The sequence below is a fragment of the Muntiacus reevesi genome, chromosome 8, assembly GCF_963930625.1.
Source record: "Muntiacus reevesi chromosome 8, mMunRee1.1, whole genome shotgun sequence".
In the NCBI taxonomy this organism is placed as follows: Eukaryota; Metazoa; Chordata; class Mammalia; order Artiodactyla; family Cervidae; genus Muntiacus; species Muntiacus reevesi.
The window spans coordinates 46,025,889-46,051,074 of NC_089256.1; the positions used below are offsets into that span (position 1 = coordinate 46,025,889).

The 25,186-nt window shown below is 49.4% G+C and overlaps 1 protein-coding gene across 2 annotated transcripts in view; it reads right to left on the minus strand.

The window, feature by feature from the left end:
• Positions 1-21,363, minus strand: part of SEMA5B (semaphorin 5B) — a 123,288-nt gene extending 101,925 nt beyond the window's left edge. For both annotated transcript variants that reach the window (XM_065943237.1, XM_065943235.1), the window contains exon 1: positions 21,241-21,363. The gene's annotated coding sequence lies outside the window, so the exon portion shown is untranslated. The remainder of the gene's footprint in view (positions 1-21,240) is intronic.
• Positions 21,364-25,186: the final 3,823 nt, after the last annotated feature.

The window sequence follows — 25,186 nt, forward strand, 5'->3', positions numbered from 1 at the left end:
ACAGTCCCACCCCAACCAGGAAGGACTCTCTCTGTTAACTATTAAATGACATCACTGCCAGTTTCTGGGCTTCCCCGGTGACTCAGTGGTAAAGAATTTGCCAGCAGTGAAGGAGATGCAGGAGACACAGGAGACGCGGCTACGATCACTGGGTCAGGAAGATCCCTTGGAGGAGGAAATGGCAACCTACTCCAGTATTCTTGCCTGGAAAATCTCATGGACAGAGGAGCCTGGCAGGCTATAGTCCATGGGGTTGCAAAGATTTGGATATGACTGAGCACGCATGTGCAATGACGACACCGATTTTTACCTCACAGGCTCTTTTTGTAACTGACTCCCCACTCCATCCTGTCTCTCTTCGGATGTGCTTTATCATATGTCCAGCCCCAGTCTGTTCCAGTGCAACTGGCTGAGGGTGGAGGAGGGGAGGTAGAAAAGAGACTCAGGACTCCGTGGTCACTGGAATTGGCTCTCTTCATCTTTTTCCAAACAAGGGAGAAAGCAATGTCCTGACTTGGAACACTCAGCCAGCAAGATGATGAGCTGAACCACTTCCCAAAAGCCTCTTACCATCCTGGCTCCACCCAGAGCTACTGTATGACCTCAGACATGGCCTTCAACCCCTCTGAGCCTCGGCTCCCCTTCTGGGATGGAAGAGGCTTGTCTTGGCTCAGCTTCCCCATTTCTTGTGAGGTTTTGAACATATAACAAATGTGAATGTCCTCCATTGGAACCCAGTGCTCACTCATGAAGGACCACTGTCCATTAGGCTCGGAGCATCTCCAGCTGGGAAAAATGACCCATTCATCTTTGTGTCCTGTGTGTCTGGTGCTGGCAAATGTCTCCTGAAGAATGGCAGGGAGTGCTACAGGCACTGAATGAGGAGGGGGATATGGGGCTGGCTGGAAAAATGAAGAAAATCTGGGATAGAAGAAATCCCCCTTTCCTATCACCCTACAGTCTCCAGAAACTAACAATGCCCCTCAAATAGCAGCCCCTCCACCTCTGATTAGATAGGTCACCTCTAAATGTTACTCTGTGAAAGTTAAAGTGTTTGTAGCTCAGTCATGTCAGACTCTTTGCAACCCCATGGACTATAGCCCGCCAGGCTCCTCTGTCCATGGGATTTTCCAGGCAAGAATACTTGAGTGGGTAGCCATTTCCTTCTCTAGGGGATCTTCCCAACCCAGGGATAGAACCTGGGTCTCCTGCATTGCCTAGTGGATTTTTTACCATCTGAGCCACAAGGGAAGCACCAAATGTTACTATAGCTCCCAGTAGAAAAGGATGTTATTAAAGCTTTTCCATGACAATTTAAATAAAATACTGAACACATCCAACCTTTAAATGAACTGAAAATCCCTTTTTGTTAGCCACCCTCTAAGTTGCTAGCTTGCCTTGGCTGGTGCCACACAGAATGCTAAGACTGGGAATTCTGAAAGCAAGCGTGGAGTAGGGCCTTGGAAGGCAAGGCCTTCCTCTAAAATCTCGTTGCTTTGGTTTCCTGGAGGAACAGGCACTCAGGAGGATGGGAGAGTCAGGATAGCAACTGGATATTTTTAAGTGAAGTGAGGACTTGTTCCTCCACGCTGAGCAGCTCCAGTCCTGCGAACCCAAGAACAATCATTACCCCCCACCCCACCCGTCGGCTCTGTTCCACATACACCCCTACCACCACCCCCGTTCTCAGACAGAAACACAGCCTCTCAGAAGATGAAAAGGGCAGCTGCCTCTCCCCACACATGAGCCCTCCCACTCCAGGCCCAGCTGCATGTTCAGTTATTCCTCCCGTTGCATCCCCGGCCTAAACTATAATAGAATAATTGGGATAAGACATAAAGGAGAACTCCCCACCCAGAAAGGCATGAGGAAGCAGAGAGCGGTAATTGTAGACATGAAAGAACTCCTACAATGTTACCCTTGCCCTCAGAGCACGGGGGTAAGTTGGCAAGCCTGAATACACTCTGGGGCACATCCACAATACACACACACACATACACACGCACAGAGGTCTGGTCTTGCTCCTTCCTTCCTGCCCACTCAATATTAGGGCTGGAGCAGGGCTTTGCTCCCAGGAGCAGAGGGTAGACAGGTGCTCTCTGGATGGCCCCACATCCAGGGGCATCTGACCCTGTCCTTACTCTCCAGGGACAACTGCCTTCTCCACCTCCAACCTCACTCCAGATCTCCGTGACATCTGCTAGGCACTTCTCAATTTAAAACCTTGCTTCTCTCCCTCATAATAAGATACCAACTCAAGTACAATCCAATTTCACAAACATCTAGTCAGTGCCAGGCAGTGGACTAGACTAAGAAAAACTACAGAAAATGTACAGGCTACTGTCGAAGTATGGTTTTCAAAATGCTGTCATATAAATATAATTTAATTCAGAGTTCCAAAGAGAATTTGAAGAATAGGGGTTTATACAATCAGTAAGAAAGGAATGCAGAAATGAGTTTGTGAAGTGGAAACAATACTGGTTAATGTCCTGCAGGGCAAGAAGCAAAAACTTTTGAAGTTATCTTCTCTACTAGACAGAAATCATTTGTGCCTCTACTGGTTACAGATCTCTGTTGTCAATCTACATGTTAACATCTAACATCATACAATCTGGCTCTTAATAAGTTGAAAGTAAAGCAAAAGTATATCCCCCAGGAGAGTTAAACAACTTTTGGGGGAACCAGATAGGCTGCAATAGAAGTCACCAGGACATGGAGTTGGTCTTTTTTTTTTGTTTGCCTTGTTTCCAAACTTTGGGTCCTTTATCTTATCACCATGATCCTTGCCCTCAAGGGGTTTCCAACACTTGGTGAGGCAAGACTGCCACACATAGATGAGTGAAACAGTCCCAGAAGAATACACTGTTCATTTCCTTAGGCTTGACAATAGCACTGTGTTTATATACAATGTAAATACAACTTAATCAGTTGAGATGCACACTGAAGTATCCATAGATAACACTTGCACCATGTCTGGGATTTATTTTAAAATACACCGGGATAAATAAAAGTTGAGGGGAAGAATAGGTGAAACAAGATGGGCAAAATAGTGATGACTGATGAAGCAAAGTAAGGGATATATGGGAATTTGTGTATTCTCTCTGCATTGGGATATATTCAACTTTGAATTATTCAAATTCAAATAGTTAAAACAACATCCTACCACATGTTGTTTAGCTTCTCCCACATTATAAGATCTACTCTGTTCACTGTTTTTCCTCTGTCTACCCTGCTTAGAATATAAACTCCATGGGGGCAGGACTTGCCAGTTCTTTCCCTTCCTGAGGGCTCGATGAGCATTCAGCCCCTGTAGGCACACAGTAGGTATCTGCTAAAGGGCTGTGTGAGGCCCTCCACTGCTTGGGCAGAGAGGGGATATGGAGGCCATAGGCAGAGACCACACGCTTGAAAACCTGGCAGATGAGACAAAGAGCAGAGAGCAGCCAACCCGGTTGCAGGTTTTTGGAGAAGGGTCTGTTTTAGAGGCCAGGGGAGAGGCATGGCCATCTGAGCAGCAGGTGGGATGTAGACCCACAGGGCGGGGTCTCCCTGGGCCCTGGGTTCAGTAGCTGTGGGGGTGGCGGGGGGGGGGGGGGCGGTGACTGGGACCTCCAGCTGGAGTGGGGACTACGGCTTCCCAGGACTTCAGGTGGGGGTCGGGGGATGGGGGTGAGGCAGGCACAGTCTGCGCACCCCCACAGGTGCACCTTTGATGTGGCTCAGGCCTCAGGGCAGAGGACTCCCGAGCTCCCCGGTGCTACCCTCTGCATCAATGTCACCCAGTTTTCAGGGAGGCTGCAGGAAATGTGGGCCCGTGGCAGGGCCATTGGTCCGCGGGCAGAGCGGCTGGCAGGAAATCAAGGCTCAGCACTGGAGCCCCACATGAAAGGCAGTTTTTACCCAGATGCCACTCAACGCGCCCACACTGTTCTCCACTCTCCAGGAGGGGCTCCCACTTCTGCTACTTTCTTTCCTATTTCCTTACTTCCCCTAGGGGAAGAACGCACAGCGGGGGTGTCTGTAAGGAGAGGGGCTGTGGGCAGAGGGAAGGGTCCGTGTTAGCTCTGCAGGTTCCAATTATCCAAGCATCCCCTGCAGGATGAGAGTCCTGTGGACAGGTCAGAGACCCCAAAATGTGTTCCTTCAACCCTGACACATCATGCCCCACTCCACCCTCTATCTAGAGATTTACTACCTCTGTTCACATTTATATTCATCTGTGTGAGAGAGAGACAGAGATAAGAGATATGTAGCCCCATGGCTGCTCCACAAAGGACCTACCCATGTCCCCTACTCTGTTTCCAGCCGCTGAGACTCACCAGTGACCTTGAAATCTTGCTAAGGTCAGGATTCCCTGGGGTATAAAATATCCCCACTGGGGGTGTAAAATCAAGGATCCCTTTCTGAGAAGATGCAACATCCACGCTGTGAAAAAGTGATCAAAGGAGGGGAAAACCAAGATGTTTTCTGATTTTAGCTTCCTCAAAACAACTGGACACACAGACTGTGTGAGGTCCAGGTGTCTGACACTGGGCTGGGCAAAGGACACAGACTAACTGTGCCCTCTCTCTGCCCTGAGAGTGGCGCTCCCAGCATCATCGGGGGACTGACATATTGAAAGTCAAGGCAGGAGGTGCCCTGGGCTCTGTCCCTGATGTCCATAAGCGTCACCTGGGCAGTCCTAAAATTCACTGATGCATGGGTCCCACATGGACAGATGGAATCCCCCTTCAATGGGGGGGGGGTCTGGATTTCAGGAGTTTCAAAAGTCCCCCCAGGTGATTCTAATATGCTGCCAAGGAGGAGAATCACTAAATCAGAATCACCAATCCCCAGTCTCCGGGATCTAATGCCTGATGATCTGAGTTGGAGCTGCTACAGTAATAATAGAAGTAAAGTGCACAATAAATGTAACATGATTGAATCATCCTGAAACCATCCCCCACCCCTCCTCAGTTCAAGGAAAAATTCTCTTCCATGAAGCCAATCCCAGTGCCAAAAAAGTTGGGAACCACTGTGTTAAACCACACATCCCCTTTTGAAATGGCATGATGAAGGAAAATAGGGGTCAGGGGAAATGCTACCAGTCTAACCCACCAAAGCATGGCCCAGAGGATATTCAGGCAGTAACAGCCATCTGTGTAGCCACCTTAGCCAGGAGTACCCAGAGTGAGAAGCGAATGGCTTGGGTTCCCTTCCCTGGAACCTTGACCTCAAGGCCAGAGAAGACCAGGAGACTTTGCCGGCCTGGAGCTCTGAAGCACCTTGTCCCTCTCTTTCTGAAACTCCTTCTGAGTTCTATTCTTGCCTTTAAAAAACCACCCCAGTGTGCCAGAGGAATGAGAAGGGATAGCACCCTCCCCACCCATAGATGTCCAGGGAAAGGAAAGGCCACAGCTATTGAAGGTGGGCACTCTGGGTGGGCGTCTTCAAGCCCAACCCCAGATAGGTTTGGAGAGGAGAGGCAGGTTTACCCAGGAAGAATAAGGGAAGTGGACAGCATGGCTAGCTCTGTCTGACATAGGACAGGGAGCCCTCGGCAAGGCCAGAATTCCAGGGCTCCTGTTTAGGGCGTGGCAGCCAGAGTCTCCCTGGACACCCATTCTGATGGCAGGTGTCGTGCAGTGTGCTGGGACAGGGCTCGGAGTTCAGAATTGGAAACAAGGGTTTGAAACTGCCTCTTAGTAGATGTGTGACCCTGGACAAGTTCTTTCTGGAGGATTTCTTCATCTCTAAAATGGGTATAACAGTACCAAATTCAGAATTTTTATTGGTGTAAGAATTAAGTGTGATAATGTACAAAAAGGATGTAGAACAGTATCTGGCATGGAATTCAGTAAAAGGAAGCTGCCATTGGTGGGAGAAGAAAATAAGGATGAGAATGTAAACACTTTATCAGGTTTTGACGTTTAGAACCCAGAAGAATTTTAGCATAGTCCCATCAGAAGTAGCCCAGCAAGAGAAACGCTGGTTTATCTGATGTCTCAAAGGATGGACACTTGACTTTCCATGGACCAGTCTGCAGGCTAAAGCCCAGCCTCCCTCCCATCGACCTCCACACCCTCAGGAAGGGTGCCAGGTTGTGTCAGACCCATGAAACAGGTCTCTTCTACACAGATAAAATAATCTGATAACCTGTAGTGAGTAAAGTTTGATGTCTATCAGAGCTTCTGAGATGCGAGCCTTTCCAAATCCCCTCCTCACTTCAAACCTCTAAGACAAATATGGGGTGTGATTTGAGCTGGACATCTAGGCTGAGCAGTCATGGGACTGTCATTGAGGTTAGGGAATTGCCTCAAAGATGGGTGCAGGGACATCGTTCTCATGGACAACCTATCCTAGGAGTCCACCCTCAAGTGAACAGGCCCAAGGACCATTGTTGAATGCACAGAGTAAGTGCGGGGGGCGGGGGGGAGGTTAGTAAGCCTCTCAAATGAGCTGCTGAACCCCTTCTTCCTACAAGCCCTGACCTGCCAGGGCCGCAAGGGAACAGAGAGAGCTGGGGAGACAGAGTGTGACCTGGGGCCACTTACTTAACCACCAGAGCCTCAGTTTCCCCAGCCATAACATGAGGGAACAAGTCTCGGGCTGGTCCCCTGGGGATCAGGGAACATGTGTTTAGAGAGCAGAGCTCCAGGCACACTGAGCATCCAAGTTGTGGCCGCCCCAGCCCAGCCTCCTTGTCACACATGAGCAAGCTCAGGGTTGTACGGGTCCAAAGCAGGGAAGAGTGGGACCTCTGGGTAATCACTCACTGGTTGATTTACCCAGATGCCCTGTGCACACAGGAAGACAGGAGATGAAGTTTGGAGTTTTGGCCAAGAACAGTGGGAATCTGAATTCGGACTGGGATGGGAGCGCGGGCCTCCACAGAGCAGCTGACTTTGCCTTAGACCTCTGTGAAATAACCCCTCCCACACCACTAACACACACATGCACACACAGCCCGTGACAAAGTTCCATCCTGGAGGCTCAGAAAGTGCCCAGCATACGGGCTCCTGACAGATGTGCAGGAGCAGTCCCTAGAGGGCTCAGAAGGACATCGAGGCTGCTGCCCTAGAGAGGTCACAGGAGAGGGCCAGCCTGGGAACCAGTACAGGGCTGCAGAGGGAGGGAGGGAGACAGAGAGAAAGTAGGTGGGGGAGGAGAGGGAGACCACAGCTATGGAAGGGTGGGATGGCTTCCATAAGAGCATCTCCATCACCCTGAAGGATGAAGAATGACCCAGAGAGACCCAAAGCCTGGGTCTCCAAGCAGTCACAGCACTTATGGACAATGTTCCGGCAGAAAAACACTCATACCCCAAGGCTTGAAACCCTCATTTCCAACCTACCCTCCACCATCAGATGTATTTCCCTGGTTCCGTCTGGCCCTCCTGATCTACGGGAACCTTTAGGCAGGTACCAAGCTACTTGGAGAAGCCCATCATCAGCTGGAAAGAGTACTTGCTTTGGGTTTCCTGTGACCTGGATACCTCACCTGTATACAGTTGTGCAATATTAGGTAAATTTCTTAATTTCCTAAAAGTCTTTCTCTGAAGACTTTTCCTTGTGTGTAAACTGAAGGCTGATCTCTCCCTTATAGTCCTCTAGGAGCACTTAAATGAGAGGCTGGCAGATAGAAGGGCCTCACCCATGGTATTTGTATTTGAGAATACAAAGCAGATCCCCCCAGAATTAATTCCTGGCAGCTGGAGGCATTTATCCACCCCTAGGGCTATCTGTGCCTTCTACTTTGAGCCCCTACATGAGGCCACAGCACCAGCAGAAGGTTTAATTCACAGCCAGGCAGGTTTTCCCAGGCAGGAGGCTAGGGCAGGATAGAGCAGGGGACAGTCACAGGCATCCCACCCAAGTCCCAGACCTGGGCAGAGACTCCCTGGTCCTGCCCTCTCAAGAAGAGGAGTTTCTGAAATGGAAACCACTACAGACATTGAGCCCAGTAGGACGATCTCAGAGCAGTCCTCTCTCCCAGCAGGACCGGGCTATGAAATGTAAGCAAAGCCACGGTTTAATGAGGAGGGTCAGCCATCTTGCCAAGAGGAGCACATCACTGCCACTCACCCTGCATTCGGAGACATGGTTCTTCGAGGTCCGGGTGCAGCAGACCTACCCCCACCCTCTTCCTCCTGCCTCCACCCTAGCCCGGAAGATCTCTGGCTAAGTCATGCCAGAGTTGCTTTCCATCAGCTGTTTTAGCTTCTCCTGCAGTTCACACTTTCCCTGTATCTAGTGTAAATCCTTCCTCTACAGATTGATGGTGGGAGTAAATCCTTCCTTCTACAGACTGATTGATGTGAGTTAGGACCTCATGGAAGGTGCCCTGAGAAGTGTCCTTAGAGAAGGGTAAAGCCCTGAGCCCCACCCAACCCCCCAATCATGAAGAGGAGAAGCTGTGAGGACCCTGCAGGATAGAGCTAGGGATGGGGTCGTCATGATGGATGAAGGGAATGGGGGAACAGAAAAGCATGTGGGTCCAACAGAGGAGAGCAGAAGCCAGGAGAGAGTAGCCTGCCTGGGCTGGAAACCTGGGCATTGGCTTAGTTACCTAATATCTCCCTGTATCTAGTTACCTAGTTACCTAATATCTCCCTGTCTCAGTCACCCCATCTGTAAACAGGGGTGTGCTGTGTTGGTCACTCAGTCATGTCTGACTCTTTGTGACCACATGGACTGTAGCCCGCTAGGTTCCTCTGTCCATGGAATTCTCCAGGAAAGAATACTGGAGTGGGTTGGCATTCCCTTCTCCAGGGGGTCTTCCCAACCAGGGATCAAAGCCAGGTCTTCTGCACTGCAGGAAGATTCTTCACTGTCTGAGCCACCAGGGAAGCCCCAAACAGGGGTAGTAAAGTCAGACCTACTCCTAGGGCTTTCTTGAGCTAAGATACACACCAGAGTGTTTTAAGTGACCTGGCACAACATAAACTCTCAGGAAACTCAAGGAAATTCTCACAACCCTCCATCCTCTTCTGCAAATTGCTCAGTCGTGGGGCTTCTTCCTCCCCCATCTTCTCAGGCTCACTCACTCTTCTCCATTCTAACAGCCTAACTGCATCATGGCCCCCATTCCCATGTGCAGGGCCCAGGTTGTGACCCCAACTTCTCCCCACCCTCCGCATCAGACTCAGGCTGGCCAGCCCCCTCTGTACAAGGACTGGTTTGTTAGGTACCCCCAGGGCCCAGACACTTTTCCAGGTGACCTACTTTGCTGAAAGGGATACGTTGAATAAGGCCCCCATGACTGCACGGCTTCCCAGGTGGTGCTAGTGGTAGAGCCCACCTGCCAATGCAGGAGATATAAGAGACACATGTTCGCTCCCTGGGTCAGAAAGATCCCCTGGAGAAGGGAAGGCCAACCCATTCCAGTATTCTTATCTGGAGAATCCCATGGACAGAGGATCCTGGCAGGCAAACAGCCCACAGGGCCACAAAGAATCAGAGAAGACTGAAGTGACTTAGCACGCAAACACGCCATGACCACACTCTGAAGTAGGTTTGATAACCGTTTTACAGATGAGGAAATTGAGCCTCAGAGAGGAGAAATATTTTGCCCGGTCACCCTACGAGGGAGTGGGGGAGCTGGCACCTCACAGCCCACCCATGCCCCAGCCCCTTGGTCCCACACCTCCCCTTTGCCCAAGCACCTCCCCTCACAGAGTCACAGAGCATCAGAAAGGAGAGGAGAGACTTTAGGAAAGAGAGAAATGTGGGGAAGAGGAACTGGGAAGGGGAGGAACTACAAGGGAACTTAGGTGGCATCCAGAATGGGGGGCTCCTCTGACGGGCCCTGCACTTCTGTCTTCGGCTCCTGTCTTCTCCATCCAGGAGTGAGATTCTGTGGAAAGGTGCCATGGGCACAGGAGGCCCGAGCCGGAGGCTGGTGAAAAAAGTTCCAACAACTCCGAATGAGTTCAGGCTACTGGGCCCAGTCACATATCCCCGGGAACATGCAAATGAAGCCCAGAGCAGCTGTGGATCTTGGGGGAATCCTGACAGGATCCTGGCAGGCATGAGACAGGCTCACTTCCAGAAAGGGGTCTGAGCTGGCTTTTGCAAAACCATAGAGAGGAAAAGTCGAGGTGCTGCCAGAGAAAATTCCTGAAGAGACAATACAGGCAGGGTGGTGGGCACTTGGAGAAAGCAGCTGAGACTGCAGGCAGACAGCATGTGTTCAGTAAGGAAGTCCTGTGGGGCAGGGCTCAGCTCCTTCACTGACAGGGCCACCAGGCTGGTAAGTGAGGGAAACAAGGTTTACCCCTGTAGCTGATCTTGAAAACACTGTGACATGCTCTTGGTGAAACTGTTGCAAGCAAGCAAAAGGTGGCGGAACTAGTGGGATGTGTAGCCAGTTGCACAATCATAGGTACTCAAGGGCACTCATCACATGGTTCAAGGCCACTAGGAAGGAGGGGTCCAGGTGAGTGCTGGAGAGCTTTGACCTGTCCCACACCAATCCACATCTTATAATTCCTGGGGTCAAAACACAGGAAGCTTTTGAAGCTGAGAGCAACACCAGATACACTCAGTGTCAGACTCTAAAATGTGCTAATCAGCTAGAGAGGTGGGCTGAACTCAGACAATAGAAATTAGGAGAAAATGTAGAGTCCCAAACCTAAGACTAAAAAAGCCACAGCACTGCCATGGGCTGACCTGTGCCTAGCACACCCCCTCCCAAAAAACCTCATATGTTTAAGCTTTAACCCCCCAGTATCTCATTCGATCTTACTTGAAAATAATGACCGTTGCATATGTAATTAAGATGAGGTCATACTGGAGTAGAGTGGGCTCCTAAATCAGTATGACTGGTCAGCTTAGAAAAGGGGGGAAATTTCAAGACAGGCACACAGGGAGAAGGTTATATGAAGATGAGCATAGAGATTAGAAACATGCTTCTAAAAACCAAAGAATACCAAAGACTCCCAGGAAACCAGAAGCTAGGAGAGAGGCATGAACAGAGTCTGCCCTCAGAAGGGGTCAACACTGCTGACGCCTTGATCTCAGACTTCAGCCTTTAGGACTAGGAAACAATTCACTTCCATTGTTTAAGCCACCCAGTTTTGTTATTGCTATGGCAGCCCCAACCAATGAATGCAAGTAGAAAGACAAAAATATGGAGATGGGGCTGAGTTGCAGATTACAGTAAAGAAACCTGGAGGTATTGACTGGTTATAAGTTTAGCAAATGTCAGCAAGGCTATACAACCTCTAAAAACATCCAGGGCAGACTTAACACCACATTAATGGATTGGGTGATAGGGTGGTATCTGGATGGGGTGTGCTGGCCGGGCCTCATCCACAGGACCAGACTCGGTTCTGGTGATCTCAGTTTATGGCAAGTCAGAGGATGTTCTGAGTCCTATGCCCAGAGATGAAAAGACAAGTCAGAGTAGGACTAATGGGATGGGGCGGAGGTAGAAGGGAAGTGGCCTCCAATGTTGGAAAGGTTGTGCCATTGAAGTAACTGGTTTTGCCTGGAACAGCCACATGGGGAAGAGATGGAGCCCATGGGGAGAGACAAAACTTTTAGAGAAACAGAGGAACTTTCTATCAGACTTGTTGGCCAAAAATCAAATAGGCCATCCTGTGGGGAGATGAGCTCTGCCTCTGATGAACTGAAAACTCCACCAGCTGGTCACTGGAAAAGATGACCCCAGAAACCTCCAGCTCCAAGAAGGGCCCACACATGTTCGCTGCCTGGCTGACACCAGCAACTCAGTCTTCTTACCTACCTGAAGTCAGGGACTACTGTGAGATGTTTGGGCCCCAAGACCTTTCATTGGTGGTTTTAGCAGATAACGGTGCATGTTGAGGGCAGAGAGTCTAGACTCATAGACCTCAGAAGGTCGGGGTTGGCAAGACCCAGGTTCACTGGAAGGAGGCACCCACACGTGCTTACAAGGATAGGGGTCTTGGATAGGAGTGGGGAGGAAAGTGGCCTTGGCTCTCCATTGTCCAGGAGGGAGGGAACTGGTGGTCCAAGAGTGAACTGACCCCTCACTGAGGGACAGCCATGCTGGTGGGCACTGTGAGGGGATACAAAGGAGCCCACATGCAGGCTTCTCTTTGAGGGGCTCAAGGTGAGCACCGGGAAGACAGGCTTCTGTAGAAAAGGCAACTCTGATGCCGATAAGACTGTTCCAAGGATGACCTGACACTAATGGCAAGGTCAAGATCTACATGAACTTTGCCACATCCTTTCACTCTTTTTTAAACTTTTTGTTGTTATTCAGTTGCTCAGTCATGTCCAACTTTTTCCAACCCCATGAACTATACCATGCCAGGCTTCCCTGTCCTTCACCATCTCCCAGAGTTTGCTCAAACTCACATCCATTGAATCGGTGATGCCATTCAACCATCTCATCCTCTGTCGTCCCCTTCTCCTGCCCTCAGCATCAGGGTCCTCCCTCATTCTACATCACAAAAAGGAGGCTCAGGGAGGGAAGCCTATAACGCAAAATCAGTCAAGCTAGGTTTGAACCATAGTCTGTCTCATCCCCACACCCATGCTCCTTCCAAGGTTCTACACTTGCTTCCCCAGCTGAGTTCTGTGGGTTAGTGCCACGAACATCCAGCAATAGAAAGAACAGCCCAGGGTGGTCGAAAGCAGTGTCCCAAACTCCAGCACAAATCACAATGACCTGTGCTAAAGCACAGGCTTCCAGGCCCTGCCAGGGAGTTGTTGGATTAGTAGGTCAGCTCCAGAACTATTGTACTTCTAACAGGTTCCAGGTGAAACTGATGCTGCTGGCAGGGACTTTGCTTTGAGAACCACTGCTCTGCAGTATTCAGGAAAGAAGGCGGGTATGCTCCAGCCTCAAAGCCACAGAGAGATAGAGGTATGCTGCCAGTTCAATCATGTGTCTCTGGGCCAAGAGTTCCCCAACAGCATCACGGGCAGCAGGACTGCCAGCTGGTGCCGATTCACTGGAACCCAACTGGTTGGGAAGACGCAGACTGTAAAGAATCCAGCTTCCTGGACTTTCCACTCTGGAGCCTTCTGGTTCTTCCAGGCAGATTAACTGTGTTCTGTTCTACAAGAAGTCCTGTTTCTTCTGCAGTCAGCCACCATGACACCCAGGATTTTCCCCCTCCCTTCACTAAGCCTTTCATAGCTGGGTTTCCCAAACCCTCCTGACACAGAATGTCCCCCAATTGATCATGCTTGAGTTGGTCAGGGTCCTCTCTAAAATCTACATGCAGACATGAGGACATAATGACCAGGAAGAAACCAATTTGGACCTTGCCTGTCTTTTAATGCCATTCAAGATAGTATTGTTTTGAGCAACCCCATCACCCTGTCGGCTGCTATGAAGCCTGTGTCCAATTAAACCCCTCAGATGTTTTTCTCAGGCTGTGCAGCCAAATCAAGTCTCCCCCACCCCCACCCCCATCATGAACTTGAGTAATTAATTTCTGCAATCTAAATGCAACTTTCCATCTGCCCCTGTTAAATTTCCTCCTGTTGATTTAAACCCAGCATTCCAGGCTGTTGAGATCATTTTGAATATTTATTCTGTCTTTTATAGGAGCTGCCCATCACAGACTTGTCATCAACAAATCTGAAAAGCTCGCTTACTCCAGTTTCACCCGAGTCATGGATAAAAACGTGAAGCTTCATTTTTCAAAACCTCACCTGCCACAAACCATCATTCCTTTTGGAATCCCTAATCATACAATCATACTTCCCCATTTCAAATTTCTTACAGACTAGGGAGGGCCTGTGGGCATGGCATTTCTTTTCTTGCCATCATTAATGCCAGGCTGATGTGGTATCTATCGTCTACACACTGCCACATCACCAGCTAATTCTTGGTCATGGTCAGAATCAAATTAGGACAGTTTTGGCTGCTATTTCTCTACCTTCTGGGCAATGACAATGTTATTGTCATTGAGGCAAGAATGCAAAAATGTATCCAATCCTCCACTTTAAGCTGTATTTGACATCCAACAGAAGTCAGGCTTCTCTCCTGCCATCATTACTATAGTATGCCTGCCTCCTTGACAGCTTTATAAACTTACTGTGAAATAGCATCCAGATTCTTCTGACTGGGTGGGGAAGCTATAATAGGGATATGTTACAACTTGGACCTGCTCAGCTGTAAGACATGCTAGGATCTCGGCAACTGGTTGGTAAGGACACAAGAAATGTTTTCTGGTGTGGGTACCTGGAGAGAGGATTGAGGACAGAATCAAGGAAGTCAAATGAAAAAGGGAGACATGATGAATAGCATCCCCACTCTTCTGCAATTTGTATGTGAGCACTGCCCTTCTTATTCTGGAGAAAGTCAAAATGTATGCACACAAGGTGTTGATGGAGCATTTGTGAACAACTTGTGGTCACCATAAGCCAAGAATGGAAAACAGTGTATGCAGTGGTTAAGAGCACAGGCTCTGAAGTCAGACAGTCTAGGTTTAAATCCTACTTACTAGCTGTGTGACCTTGGGCAAACTGTTTTCTCTCTCAAGGTCTTTGTTTCCTCAATGGGAAGTGGAGGCAGAAATAATATGTGCATGAAAGGCACGTGAGGATTAATAGAGATAAAGCTTATATAAAGTTTAGCAGACTGTCTGGTACATAATAACAGCTCAGTAAATAATAGCCGTTATTATGGAACAATAGCTTGAAAGCAGTGCCGGCTGCTGTTAGATCCGGGGATGGAGGTGTGAAGAAGGCTAAGAAGGTTTAAAAGAAACTAAAGACTGTGAGTTAGGGCAGGGATCCCCAAACTCTGAGATCTAATGCCTGATAATCTAGGGTGGAGCTGATCTAATAATAATAGAAATAAAGTGCACAATAAATGTAATGCGCTTGAATCATCTTGAAATAACCCGCCCTTCCCCCAGTCCACGGAAAAATTGTCTCCCACAAAACCAATCTCTGGTGTCAAAGTGGTTGGGGAGCACTAGGTTAGAGGCAGGAGAGCCTTGAAGCTCACCTGAACAAGTGAGGCGGCAATTTGTGGAGGTAGAGCCAGGCACAAGGGTGGGTCAAGGGTTCTGGCCTTCAGCTCAGATCAGAGCAGCCACCCTGATGCCTCAGAAAGGTTCATAAAGATAGTTTTTGTTTTTCTAGCTCTGAATATGGAACATTTTTATTGCTCTAGGAAGTCAGTGAAAAGTTGTCTAAATGGGCCATGCTAAAAAGAAGCATAAATATTCTACTTCTAGAAATCTGCTCTGAGGAAATAATCATCAATAGGCACAAAGATTTATAGACAAGGATGTTCACTGCAGCATTATTTATAACAGTAAAAAATGGTTTACAACCTAGATGTCTAACCCACACGGGATTTGTTAAATAAATTATGGCACATCCATAAGATGGAATACCCAGCAGCCATTAAAAAGCCCATTTGAGAAGAATACTTAAGACAGGGAAATCATCACAATATGTGATTAAATGAAAAGGGCTTGCTACAAAGCAACACAGACAGTACAATCACAATTTTGTTACACACATATCTAGTAGGAAATGCCCCAAGATGATGAATGAATATGCATTACTTTTATAAAAGCTTTTTAAGGAAAAAATCACAAAGAAGTTATACTAGAAGGGAGCTCCCACAATAAGCTTATAATAGAAAGTCATTAAATTCAGAACAGGAACACAAACAGTAGCTATGATCCAAATGCCAGGAGCTCTAGCTGGTACCTGACTGTTGTGAAGGACTGAGGGCAAAGAGAATAGGCATGCCTTTGGCGTGAGGCCAGAGAGAGCCTAGGAAAGATTTAGGTCAGTGGCTCTCAACCGCGGTTTAGGAGCTTTAAGAAAAAAGAAAAAATCAATGCCCAGCCTCCAACCTTGAGGATTCTGACTTAATTAGGGGGTTGGTCATGTATATTTTTTCAAAAGCATTCCCAGGTGATTCTAACAGGAATTACTGTTGAGTGGGACCAAGCAACTGTATACAAAGGTCACTTGAGCCTGCTCTCCCGACTGAGCCCAGCATGTGAAGACTCACTCTGGAAGCTACAGAGATGCTAGAAGGGAGCAGATGGCCCCAAGGCACCTGGTCTATGCAGGAAAATGACCCTCAGCCTTGGGGGACATTCACAGAAGTGTTCTTTTGAGCTAGCCTGTTTGGGAGCTTTCACCACAAGGACACTGCTCTTCACTCAGACTCTTGATGGGGCCCAGGTTTCTAGCTGACTCCATAAACTCAAGTGGCTCTACAAAAGGAAGAGGGAAGAAAACTAGATCCTGGGAAATCTACAGGGATTTGACTCTGCAGAAGTCGGAGCTAGTGGTGTTTTCCTCTTCTCTTCTACTTTTGGGCAGAAATACACCCTGGCCAACAGACCAATGTGTGAACCTTAAATGCAGACTGCTTTGGGTGGATGAGCCTCTTCGCGGAGGCGGGGGTGGGGGGGGGTGAGGAGGGCTCCTAGTTTCCCCCAGGCACCTTGAGGGAAGAGGCTGCTAGAAACCAAAGTTTGTTTAAATGATAAGATCTCCTCAGCTTCTTACGGCAGGTATAGAGTTACTCAAGGCACCTGGGTCGGGTCGGGTGAGAAAGAAGAGTCCTGGGTCAGGTGCTTTGCACACTGGATCCACCCATCCCTGAATAATTAAGAGCCACCTGCAGCTCTTTTGTACTCCTGTACTCTTTTAGAGCTCCTGGGTAGGGGGCTTCAGGACAATGACGAGGGCAGTATGGAGGGTCTTTTGGCTCAGGTGGACCAGTGGGGATGGATCTAAATTGCTACCCCACTAACCATTTCCCTGAAGTTGCCTCCCTAGAGGCAGCCTCATGTCAATTCTGGCAGAGAAACAGCCAAGGGTAACTCTTTACTGGATGATCAAATTGTTAACATAGCTTTGCAATGCATTGCATCTGTGTTTATATGTGAATGTATGTGAGTATATTCAGTTCAGTTCAGTCGCTCAGTCGTGTCCGATTCTTTGCGACCCCATGAACTGCAGTACGCCAGGTCTCCCTGTCCATTACCAACTCCCAGAGTCCACTCAAACCCATGTCCATTGTGTCAGTGATGCCATCCAACCATCTCATCCTCTGTCGTCCCCTTCTTCTCCTGCCCTCAATCTTTCCCAGCATCAGGGTCTTTTCAAATGAGTCAGTTCTCCACATCAGGTGGCCAAAGTATTGGAGTTTCAGCTTCAACATCAGTCCCTCATATACCTACTATATAGATTTGCCTTCCAAATGATGTTTGGCTAAAAAGGACAGTGCACTTTCTGAAGATCCAGGCAGTCAGCTGGGTTACCTGGATGTAACTAAAAACTAGCCTGAGACTAAACATTCCCCACAAATAGCCCACACACACAAAAATGAAATGAACCACTCCTGGAAAATCAAGAAGTGATTGTAATCTCCCTTCAAGATGGGGAAGCCTCCCTCACTTCCAACTCTCTCTCATTTCTAAGCATTCTCCTTTGGGAATTTAAACCTATCTCCTCTAATTTGATCCTCAGGGGATGGCAGAACAGATGGTCACCAGCCATCCTCTTATCACAGTCTTTCCTATCACAGAAGAGGCCAGAGACATTCTTCGTTCACATGCAAAGATATTCTGATAATATCGACAAGGCTTCAAATTCAAAAGAGTTCCAGGTGCAAGTCTGATTAAGTCATCCTTATTAAACAGATCAATGAGGGCAGTGTCATGGTGGGACTTGGCACACAGCATTGCCTTTAAAGCTCAGGGAAAGCCCAAAAGAATCCTTGTTCTCCTGTTCCACGTCAGAATGGAGGAGGATGCAAAGCCCAGCTGTTGGGAAGTGTACTCAAGGTCAAACTCTCCTGTCCCTGGTCACCATCCTTCCCAGGTCATCTGTCCTGCTTTACCCACTGTGTCCAGTTGCAAATTGGAAAGGAAGCCTTTTTTTTTTTCTTTTCCCACCCTGGAGGTACCAAGTGTAGTCATGGCTTGTGGGTGAGACCCGGACTAATGTCAGGATATAAGAGTGCATTCTGCAAGGTTTGGTTTTCATCTCTCATGCTCACTAAAGAAAAGCACTAGAGCAAAGGGAAGAAAATGGACATAGCAGAGCCACCAGAATGTTTGGCACCCTGTTCGCTTTCAGAACTCTGCTCCCAGCTGGTACTTGCTAGCATTCAAACCTAATATAGAGGAATTTTTTTTTTTTTTTTTTCAGAAAAAAAAGTCCTGGAGGAGATTCCTCCATCTGAGGCAAAGAATGGCACATACAAAAATCCCTTTCCAGATTACCCAACAAAGAGCCATCTCCTCAGCTAAAGCAGATGTCATCAAACCAGAAGTCAGAGAGAGGGAGGTTCATAAAAAGTGTAGCAGTATGCCAGTGAAATCCAGGTGTTGCTTATGCAAACTCTAGAAAAAGGGCTCAGTTCAGTCAATCCAATGTAACTCCATTAGCCAAAACACTTGCTTTGGCCTCTAGTCATACATTTAAGACATGTTAGTTAAACTTTGTAATAAATTTAAGACCAACTTAGCGATGTCTAAAACTCAAATGCAAAGATCTGAATGTGAAGAAAACTCATTCGTTAACGGTAACTATTTCCAACACAACACAAACACACACAGTCACTGGATGATGAAGACGGGCTAGTGATCAAGGTGACTGGATAAGGCAAAAGGATGATCCCAAGACGGGTTCAAACTCTGATGTATAAATAACCAATATGTCCTCTCAGTAGTTCTCATCCTCAGATCTTCAGGTACCTGGCTTTGCCTTTGTACACACCACAAGCACAAGTTAGGTGTTGACAGAGGTGTTCGTTCCCCTTGTTGAGTGAGGAATCTGAAGCATGGAGACGGTACCTGGTGCTGAGTGAAGAGCTAAGGTGGTGGAATCCCAGCCCTTTCAGTATCCTCCTCAAACCCCAGACCCCAAGTCCTTTGGACAACTCCATATTAGCTCTCAGGTTACTTAAACACACAGGAAAACACCCACAGTAAATTCTATCACAGCAATCAGGCAATGCTAGTAATTAGGTTCTCCTAGTCATGCTGATTCACCTCCACTCCAGAGATCAGAGACATTATCTACTGTTGTATCCATAGCGTCTAGTATCTGGCACATAACAGGTGCTTGATAAATAGTGACCATGTGACTTCACTGTCACTGTTGATCTCATTTACCTTGTATCTACACAATAACAAAGTCAACACTTGAGGACCATGGGGGAACATCTAGCTGCTGGGGGTGTGGGTGGTGGGGCATTGGAGCTCAGCCCTGGGTCCTTTAAGGCTATTTAACAAGGGAGTATGCACTTCTAATCAGGGATCTTGCCCTTTGCCTTCTGTGTCCATCCTACCACCTCAATCCTCAGTGAAAGTAGTGAATTAGACTTCAAGGAACTCATCATCTCACAGTAGAATCCTAGAGGGCCCTGAGAGTGAGGGTGAACTGGGGGCCCAGCAGGTGACAGGTAGGACTAGGCTGTGGGACATTCCAATCAATTCCCAAAGTATGGGGAAATAGGATAACATGTACACACAGAGATGAGATCACTTAGAAACGTAATTTCTAGATCTGTAGTCCTCTAGTACTATGGGTGATGGAATGGCAGGCTTCCTCTCTCTCTAACATTTTATCCCCCTTCCTCTTCAGGTTGGAAATCTAGATTTGGGGCAGGGTACCAGCGGGGTTTTGCAAGTTACTTCTTAATCTGTCTCTCCCTGTTTTCCTAGCTGTGAGGTCCAGTTCTCAGGCTCAAGCTCCCCTCTTCCCCTTCTTCAAGGTCATCAATTCTGGTTCAGAAAAGGCAAGAGGCCACTTTTGAATGTCAAGAGGAACTAGGGCGGCGGGACGGGGCGAGGGTGGGAGAGAGGTTGCGGTAAAAGAAGAGAAGAAATGGAAGAGAACAGGCTTGAAGATGAGGGAAAGTGGAGGTGGAGAGGACAAAGAGGCGGGCCAGAAGGGCCAGGAGAGAGAAGCCGCTGCCAAAGTGGTGGGGATGGGAGGGGAAGTGGGGATGCCTGAGAAAGGTGCAAGGAGATTGAATTGGCCAGAGAAGGTAGGATCGTGGTGGGGTCTAGATATAGGCAAGCTTCCACCCTCCCAATCCCAGTTCCGTGGGCTCAGTCATGGGTCCGAGGAAGAGTGCATCCCGAGGGTCGGCAGTTCTTCCCCTCTCCGGCTGATTTCATATCCCCACCGCGGAAAGCCTGGAGGGGGTCGCAGGAGTGGGGGCAGAGTCGGGTCATCACCTCTCCCCATCCAATCTCGGGGCCCACTGCAGCCCGGCACGGCGCGGCTGGGCAGACGGACTAACCCGAGCACTGGGCACCGACACAGGGCTAGGAGGCAACAAGGGCGCTTCAGGTGGCTCCTCCTGGTTGTTTAAAGTTTGAGGCAGGCGAAGAAGCCGGCTCTGTCCTCCCTCAGCCGCCCGCCTGCGGCTCCGCTTGTCCGGGCGTCCTCAGCTTCGCCGTCAGCCTCGGCCGGCCCTACGCCCACTTCCCTCTCGGCTCCCGCCCGGCTCGGGTCCCCATCCCCTCTCCTGTCTGCATCTTTCCCTGTGCCCGAGCGCCCCCCGCTCCCTCCCTCCTCGCTGGATCTCCGGCACGACGTGAGCTGAAAGTGAATGGGCAGCGCAACCACAAAGACAAATTACCATGAGAAAAATAAATCAGGAAATCGCCGTTCGCGTCTCGCGTTCCCGCCGCCGCACCCCTTTCTGAAAGCCTAGGCGGGGGGCTCCAGGACGGCTGCGTCTGGGGCCTGGCGGGGCAGAGTCTGGGCTACGCAGGGCCCTGCTATGGCAGGGAGTCTGGGAAGAATCCAGTGGGGACCCCCGCAGGCGGCGGCAGAGGACGGACGTCCCCGAGCGCGAGATTTCACACTCCGGGCAGGCCACGCGCTCCCACGCGCCTAGCTGTGCGCACTCTGCCTCCACCGGGTTTACTCGTCCGCCCTCTCGGAGCTTCCATCTCGGCGCCTCAGCCCCGTTCTCTGCCAGCCTTTCGTTCGTCCGTCCCCTCCTTCAGGCCCAGCCCCGGATCCCCATCCCGGTGTGCAGTCTAGACGCACAGATCGCGGCCGGGCCAGTGCCCCGGAGCCGGAGCCGACGGACCGCGGGAGCGCCGCAGCACGGTGGGCGTCCCCGCCGAGGTGGCAGCGGGCAGAGCGGAAGCCCGGGGGCTCCCTCCCCTCCCGCCCGCAGTCTCCGCAACCTGGTTCCAACTTGCCAGCGCCGCTGGGCCCCTACCCTTCTACCCACCCGAGTTGCTGAAGTTTGCAACTTGCAGCCCCAGCCCGCGTAGGCAAAGCGTTCGGGACTCCAGGGACTCACCTCCGGGTTGCTGGCGCAGGTGCCGGGTTCCAAGCGGCTCCCGGCTCCCGGAGGCGGGGAGCGGCAGACGGGAACCGGGAGGACTCGCGGCCCGTCTGGGAATGGGGCGGCCGCGCAGGAATGGCCCTCGACCCTCACTCGGCGCTCCAGTGCAGCTGCCACCCGGGTCCGCGCCGGCCACGCTCGGGTCCGCCTGCAGTGGTCCGACGCGCCGCCGACCCGCCCGGCTCCGCCGAGCTGGGCTCGGGCGGCAGCCCCCGCGCTCCAACTAGCTCCCGACCCGGCGCGCGGCTGAGAGCAGAGAGGAGGAGACCGAGGGGGCCGAGTAGGGAGGGAGAGGCGATGGGGGAGGAGTTGGGAGCGAGGGGAGAGAGGGAGGGGAGCGCTAGAGAAAAGGAGGAGGGGGCTGGAGAGGACCTGCCGCGGCGGGCGCGCCACCCGCCAGCCCCGTGGCGCGCGAGGAGCGCGAGGGGGCGCCCTGCACCTCTGCGTCCCCGGGATCGGCCTGGCTCCCGCCCTGAGTCTGCCAAGTGTGCTTACCCGGAGGATAGATAGAAGTCCCGCTCCGTGGTCGGCGTTCGAGCGGTGAGACACAGGTCCCTGGAGCACTTGATCCCTTTTCCCACATCCTGCCTAACCGTCCTCGGTAAGCCCCGTCTCGAACCCGGCTTTGTGCCGGGGCGTCAGCGCACCGGAACTGTGCCCACCCAACCGCTGGAACCTCAAGAAATTCTCTGTTCCCCTCGGCTCCCCAATTCTGCAACCCCATCAGCTGGAGACGATCTTTCTGCCTCTGGTCTACAGGGGGGAAAGGATCTCGTACACAACAGGGGAAATCTGATATTAAAAATGCAGTCGAAGGGCATGAGGCGAGGCTGCTGGGATGGACTGGAAAACTAGAATTGGCTTAGAAGGGTTAACTTTACAAGCTGCACGACCTGGAGAGAACCTCTCTAAGCCTCAGTTTCTTCAGCTGTAATACTAGGCTTGGAGAAACCTACCCCTCCTGAGCGGGTTGAGTAGAGGCTATAATGAGTCCCATAACATCAGGAACATTGGGAGGGCATCCAAGAAATTAACGAGCCGGGAAGGCGGTAAGGGGCTCTCAGCTGAGGAGGGAAGGTTGAATGCGACCACACCGAACAAGGCTGAACTGTTTACAAGTGTAAGTATCTTAGTGTTTCTGATGGCTAGAAAACCGGAGGGAAAGACTGGGAGCAAGCTTCAGATCCTGTCTGCCCGACTGCAAGAGGGATGGGAAGAGAGCCCTCTGCTGAACAAAGAAAGGTATTTGAAAAAAAAAAATGTTTTTTTTTAAGGTGACCTAAGAAAAGAAAATGCAAGAAGGAAGGATAAAGACAAAGACCCTGAAAAATTAAACCAGGGAAAGTGTGATTTTAAGGGCTAGCCAAAGAGAACTGTGAAATCAAAATGGATAAACTGGAAGAAGGAAAACATTAAATGACTTTCTAGAGTATGCCAGAAATTGAAGAATTAGAGTGAATCATTTTACTTAACAAAATTCTGGGTAAAGGAAATCCCAGGTACAGCAGAGGAATGGAGACAGTAACCAGAGAGGCATTCTCTCTCTCTCTCTCTCTCACACACACACACACCCCTCTGAACCAAGGAGAGAAGCAGTTTGACCAGGATGATGGGAAAGAAAAAAAAGAAAGAATCCTGGAAGGGAGTTTATGAGATGCTACAAAAAGGGGCACTGCACAATCTCAGAAATAATGCCTTTCTAGGGCAACAGGAATGCTGAAATTCATAATGTGCTGAAGATCTTGCAAGGTAAGACATTGGACAAGAGGAGAGAGATGCAGATGAGGGAACAGGAAGGCAGTGGGCATGTCATGCATACTAGTCTTACACCCCATCCATTTAATTAGGGGTAGAAATCAAGTCAGAAGAGGTTAACACAGGGCATCGAATCCAAACCCATCATTTTACAGACTGGGCAATGAGAACTAGAGGGAAAGCATTTGTCCCAAAGTTGCAGGCTGGGGTGGGGGCAGGTCTCTTGATCCTCCTTCCACTACTTTGAGTGTTATCCCTCCCACACACCCCATTTCCATTTCCTACAGAACTGTGGGGACTGCTTTGTTATTGCAAAAATATAAATGTGTGTGAAATATAGACACCTTTTCATTAATATAAAAGTATGAAAATATTCTCTATATAGCAGGGAAAAGATATGAGTAGGAGAGTTTCCCATTTGTCTGGCTGGGAGAGTAGACAATGTGCTTTCTGAGCCATGGTCAGCAGCAGCTCTCTCCTGCAAGGCAATAAAAATGTTGTCCATCCTTCACCATATTCTCTCACCCTTCCTCTCTTTTCCACTATGTTTTGATTGTTTTTTCCTTCTTCCCTTTCCAATATCGCTTCATGATTCTTCCTGGCTCCCCCTCTCCACATTATGAATGAGTGTGAGAGAGGACTCAGTGCAGGAAGAGAAGAGAGGAGACCCCGGTGGGGGACATAGCCTGGGAACCCTTCATTTTCAAGGGAAGCAGGAACCAAGAAAGGGAAATACGCAAGGAGACACAGACAAAGGAGCAGAGATGCTTGGGGTGCTGGGCTAATTAAGCCTAATTGGATTCTACAGTTTTCTATTGATGAACAGTGATTACTTAAGAGCTCTCAATACAAGAGAGCTTCAGAAGTCCACACTTTAGGAAGGGACAGTTATTTTACTAGCCTGGCTTATCACCTGCTTCAGGCATCCGCAGTGCTCGGCAAACCCAGCCAGGTTAGAATCTCTGAATCATTTACTAGGAACAAAACCTGGGTTGTTGACCCCACCACCACAGTGTCACCTCCACCGTCTGTCACTTTGCTTAAACCTTTGCAATAACCTGCACAATAATTACTTCTATTAGGAGCAGTTAAGCAGAATGTAAATAAAGTAATTAATATAGAATTATCCAAAACAAACATGCTAAAGAGCAGTGAACATAGAGAATGAGAAGGAGTTCTTAGAATTCACTCTTGACCTAGAAATTCCAAACTTACCTTTAACTAATGTACCAGGAGGTTAAGAAGTCCAAATTCTCATGTTCAAGGTTGACAAAGCTGGGAGCTCACCTGAAGGCATTTTTTAGAGCTAGCTACTTCTGAAAAACAGAGTGCAGCCTCTCCCAGAAGTGTGTGTAGGTGTGTGTGTATATACCCACCTGTTCATAGCCCAGACACAAACACAAATCTGGCCTTCTGGCAAAAGGCAACCAGCCATAGCCGCTCGTATAACAATAGGAGAGAGAGAATTGAAAAAAAATAAGGCACCAATCCCTTATAATGTCCGGGTCGTTTTCTGGCTCCAGAATCACCCGCTCATTGTGCTTGGGGATGGAAAAGAAAAAAGAAAATTCCCACCCAACCCAGAAGTCATTGTCAGTTTATGAACCAAAAGCACACTTAGGTCAGAGTAACTGAAGTGTCACTAAATGACAGCTTTGCCATTGTCCTGAGCTGATGGGAGAGAAGAGACCGTTTTTCCTTCCTTCCTTCCTCCCCAGACATTTTAACTGCCACTCTCAATGCTCAGTGGAGAGGTCATAGGAAGAGGAGAAAACCAGAGCCATGATCACAGCAAATGCAGGACCAGAGCACTGGGGGCATGTGAAGGGCCAGCCAGCAGCTCTAGTTGGTGGGGCTAAGGAGGTCTTCCCAGCGTAGGGCCCTGCTATCTGGGAATGGAGACAGGACAGGAATTTGCCAGACAGAGAAGCGGGAGGAGGCAGATCATTCCAGGCAGAGGAAATAGCATGTATGAAAGCGCACAGAGATAAAATTAGATTTCTGTTTTGAAAGAATTACTCGGCCCTGGTTAACAAATTCAGAGAGAACCTAAGCAGTAAGTGTGAACAGGTGCATTGTTGGTGGAAAAAACACTGCATCCATAAGATTCCCAGTGCTGAAACAAGTGGCTGGCCACTGCTGAACC